This window comes from Euprymna scolopes, chromosome 33 (genome assembly GCF_053919585.1).
Source record: "Euprymna scolopes isolate OS-2025 chromosome 33, ASM5391958v1, whole genome shotgun sequence".
Lineage (NCBI taxonomy): Eukaryota > Metazoa > Mollusca > Cephalopoda > Sepiida > Sepiolidae > Euprymna > Euprymna scolopes.
The window spans coordinates 20,578,093-20,583,413 of NC_136514.1; the positions used below are offsets into that span (position 1 = coordinate 20,578,093).

Genomic DNA, 5,321 nt, shown 5'->3' on the forward strand with positions numbered 1-5,321 from the left:
AGTACGACAGGATACATCTGAAAAAGGTAAGAGGATACATGGCTCGAAACGCTGTACAAATAACACTCAAGATGAGAACAGTAGTCCGAATCTATATATCTATAAAAGTGAGAATATGTGTGTGTGAGGACACTTCTCAACCTATGTACTCTACGATTTTTTAATCTACAGACTTGAAATTTGGTGTATAGTATATTCAGACATTTGGAAAACTTTTAAATCGGTTTTCATTCGACAAAAAAAGGTTGCTAACAATTGGTACGTGAGAGTCATCGGATTTTTATCTGCTTGTCAACTTTCACAAATGCGCATGCACGGCCGTGAAACATAAAAGCTTCTTTATTTTAAGAATAAGTAGGTTTGAAAACACTTTATAAAGATCATATCAAGCTGGCCTAATGGTTATCGTTCTTGACACATTTTCGTTTTGGTTTTGATATCAGCTCGAGTATTTTTTATTTACAAGAAATGAACTGTTTAGAAAAAAACATAATACTTGTATGCACATGTCTCAGTTTCTTTCCGTTTTTTATTTCATTTTTTTTTTAAGTTTAATACCGAGCAACGCCGGGTAAATCTTCTAGTAATTTAAATAATACGAATTGCTTGGTCAGTAACACGTGATATGTAAATTTTAATGTAACGTTTACTTTGTTAGTAATATTTAATGGGTAGCGCTTAACATTTATATAAATAAAGTAAAATAGGAGGTCAGGAGAGTTTAATGCTGCTCATGCAAAGAACGTATGTGATTAGGATATTTCTTTTTCTTTCATCAAACACACACGAGCCATCATCTTTGATTGTTTACGACTAATTTTAAAATGCCGCCGGATGTCCGTTCATTTCGCTCGCGATTCAAACAGGTTAAGGGTTTTGCACTCGTAATGAAATAAAAAATTGCTGGACAATCAAAGCCTTTTATAATTTGATCGCCTTTAGACAAATGCCCACAACAAACCTTTGTTTCCTCCTCTTTCTCAGAGAAATCTTCGTTCCTCCCTATTTTTTTATTTTTATTATTTTACTGATTAAGGTTAACGGGAACAAACATTCTCAGGATACGTCCATTCAATCTGTGAGTTTAGCAATAAAAATGATATTCAAAATCTAAGCAGGCAAAACCGCTGGTATGAAGATGCGTAGGCGTATCTATCAGGTTGCTGCATAAGTTCCCGCCGTTTAATAAAAAAAAATTGTTCTGAAACATGTTTAGATATTTGGCAAAGTGTTATATATCATTAGAAAGTACGTATTCTGTTCTACAAGATAATGGTCATCGTTTTTTGCTCATATAATTTTTTTCTTGTTTTTCAGAACCATCAAATGGATTGTCAAATAGATATAAAAAAAAAATCATATTTTCGACAAATCCTTCTTTTCGCCTTTAATCGAGGTCAAAAAGCGATTGAAGTAACCAAGGATATTTGTGCCGTATATGGAGAAAACGCTATCTATAGCTGATAGAACTCTTCGAGATTGGTTTACCAGATTCAAACACGGTAATTTTGATCTCAATTACGCTCCTCGTTCCGGAAGACCAATCAAGATAGACGAAGACCAACTCAGGTTTCTTTTGAAAGAAGATGGCCATCAGACATGTAAGGATTTGGGTGAAAAGATGAAGTGTGATTTGAGGGTAATTTCACGCCACCTTTAATCGATGGGATTCACACAAAAATTCGGAGCTTGGGTCCCACACGAACTTACTTTTGCTGTTAATTTTTTTGATTTTCTTGAAAACAAGGCCGATAGCCATTAGTCGCGTGCTCTCGTGTAATGAATGAATGCGTGAATGTAGGATTGAGATAAAATTTTCACAGATAAACTAAAATGACAGAAAAATGGGCTGAAATGACTTAAATAAATTAAAAAGTAAATGACTTAGAATGACTTTATTGAAATTAGGGATGAATTGAGTGACCTTAAGAATGACTTGAATGCTTAAAAAATAACTGGAATCCTTCAAAAACAACTTGAATGATCTGGAGAAGGATTGAAGTGCTTTGAAACTGACTGGTTGTAAAGTGTGTGATTATTTTACATTAAATTAATGCAGAAAAGTGATGCCCCACTTTATATCACAATAAGTACAGCATGTAGTAAGAACAGATACTACACTTTGATCTTGGCCAAAAGGCCAAGAAAAGGGTATTTATTTGCTCCATCACCGAGCAAATTAGACACAAGGCCGATTTTTAATGTGAGGAGTGAAGGGGAAATGGGGACCAACTCCCCGGGAAGTAGGGGATGGATAGAGACAATTGGTATGAAGGGTTGGTATTTATTTGTTCCACCACCAAGCAAATAAGGAACAAGTCCGATTTTTACTGTGAGGAATGAATGGGAAATGGGGACCAGTTCTCGGGGAGTAGGGGAGCTGGATAGTGACAATTGGTATGAAGGGTTTTCCCTACATTGACCAAGATCTTTTGCTCCCCCACCGAACAAATAAGGCACAATGCCGATTTTGATTGTGAGGAGTATAGGGGAAATGAGGACCAACTCCCCGGGGAGTAGGGGCGCTGCATATTGACCATTGGTATGAAGGGTTTCCCCTACATTGACCAAGGTCTTATATGTGGGGTTGGTATTTATTTGCTCCCCCACCGAGCAAATTAGGCACAAAGCCGATTTTTAATGTGAGGAGTGAAGGGGAAATTGGGACCAACTTCCCGGGGAGTAGGGGAGCTTGACAGTGACAATTGGTATGAAGGGTTGCCCCTACATTGACCAAAGTCTTATATGTGGGATTGCCCCCACATATGGTCTTTGCTTGCAGTATCTGCCGGAACATGTACTACACTTTGATCTTTGCCAAAGGGACAAGAAAAGGGTATTTATTTGCTCCACCACTGAGCAAATTAGGCACAAGGCTGATTTTTAATGTGAGGAGTGAAGGGGAAATGGGAACCAACACCCCGGGGAGTAGGGGAGCTTGATAGTGACAATTGGTATGAAGGGTTGCCCCTATATTGACCTAGGTCTTATATGTGGGGTTGCCCCTATATATAGTCTTTGCTGCAGTATCTGCCGGAACAGATGGTATTTATTTGCTCCCCCACTGAGCAAATTAGGCACAAGGCCGTTTTTAATGTGAGGTAAAAACCAGCTCCCCTAAAAGGGGTCACTCTGGTTACCAAAAATAATAATTGTCCCAGTATAGAGGGGTTCCCCTCCATTGACTGGTACAAATTATCTTAAGTGCAGCATCTGCCGGAACAGATGGTATTTATTTGCTCCCCCACTGAGCAAATTAGGCACAAGGCCGTTTTTAATGTGAGGTAAAAACCAGCTCCCCTAAAAGGGGTCACTCTGGTTACCAAAAATAATAATTGTCCCAGTATAGAGGGTTTCCCCTCCATTGACTGGTACAAATTATCTTAAGTGCAGTATCTGCCGGAACAGATGGTATTTATTTGCTCCCCCACCGAGCAAATTAGGCACAAGGCCGATTTTTAATGTGAGGAGTGAAGGGAGGGGGAAGGGAAAAAGGGGGGACCAGCTCCCGAGAGGTGGGAAATGGGAGCTGGTTAATGGTCAAGCATGTGGGGTTGCCCCCACATCTGGTCTTTGCTAGTCATAGCTAGTCATAGCTTGCAGTATCTGCCGGAACAGATGGTGTTTATTTGCTCCCCCACAGAGCAAATTAGGCACAAGGCCGTTTTTAATGTGAGGTAAAAACCAGCTCCCCTTAAAGTAGGCAAAAAGGGGGCACTCTGGTTACCAAAAATAATAATTGTCCCAGTATAGAGGGTTTCCCCTCCATTGACTGGTACAAATTATCTTAAGTGCAGTATCTGCCGGAACAGATGGTATTTATTTGCTCCCCCACCGAGCAAATTAGGCACAAGGCCGATTTTTAATGTGAGGAGTGAAGGGGAAATGGGGACCAACTCCCCGGGGAGTAGGGGAGCTGGATAGTGACAATTGGTATGAAGGGTTTCCCCTACATTGACCAAGGTCTTATATGTGAGGTTGCCCCCACATATGGTCTTTGCTTGCAGTATCTGCCGGAACAGATGGTATTTATTTGCTCCCCCACCGAGCAAATTAGGCACAAGGCCGATTTTTAATGTGAGGAGTGAAGGGGAAATGGGGACCAACTCCCCGGGGAGTAGGGGAGCTGGATAGTGACAATTGGTATGAAGGGTTGCCCCTACATTGACCAAGGTCTTATATGTGGGGTCGCCCCCACATATAGTCTTTGCTTGCAGTATCTGCCGGAACAGATGGTATTTATTTGCTCCCCCACTTATCTGCCGGAACAGATACTACACTTTGATCTTGGCCAAGCTTAAAAAGCAAAGAACAACAAATATTAACAACAGACCTTTGATATTAAACAAAAAGGCCAAGCACAGAAGTGTTACGGACAGATCGACAGACTGACCAACAGATCGACCAACAGATCGACCGACCGACCGACCGACCGACCGACGGAGTGACTTATAGAGTCGCTTGCACCCGACAATAACGGCAGGAAATTATGCAGCAACCTAATAAAAAAAAACGCCGTTTTAATCTTAAGCTTGACAGACCAAAGAAAAGGCTATGTCAACCATTAACTTGACAGACAAAAGTAGAGGCTATTTTAATCGTAAGTATGACAAACTAAAGCATAATCTTTCAATTTGAAGCGTGACAGACAAAATAAATTAATATCATTTGGATTCTTCAGACTACTATCCTCATCTTGAGTGTCATTTTCACAACGTTTCGATCAATGTAACCTCCGTCTTTCTTTCGGTATAGCTTGTCAAACTCGGAAGTTTGGACTGAATTTTTCTACTTAACGAGAGTAGCATGCTCTTGTTCCATCAGCCATTTTACAACCAAATTCCAAAGTACTTCGCAATTTAATTTTTCGGTCGATTACGCTGAGAATTGAATCTCCAATCGTCATGATTTTTCCAAGTACTTCACCTATTGCGCCACGGGCCCAAGTTTGGCAAGATACACCCAAAGAAGGAGGTTTCATCGACCGAAACATTGTGAAAATGACATTCAAGATGAAAATTGTTGTCAGAAGAATCCAAATTATACGAATAAACAATCCTCATCTCAAAAATTCAGAAACGTAAAATAACATTCTTTCTATGTGTGACATCAAAAAGTATGTTATTTCAATCTTATCTTCGGCAGACCAAAGAAAATGTTTTTAAAATTGCAGACGTGACAGATTGACTGACGTAGAAATTTACGTATAGAGATGCTTAGACCTATCTGAAGTAAGATGCATTCGATCAATACGTACGCTTAGCGATCAAAATTCAATTTCGAACTTAATTCTATACAGCGCGGTGGATAGAGCGGGCAGC

General features: G+C 39.9%; 1 pseudogene; it reads right to left on the reverse strand.

Annotated features, from left to right (window-relative positions):
* Window positions 1-2,024: 2,024 nt before the first annotated feature.
* On the reverse strand, window positions 2,025-2,153 carry LOC145258449 (U2 spliceosomal RNA; annotated as a pseudogene).
* Between the last annotated feature and the right edge of the window lie 3,168 nt (window positions 2,154-5,321).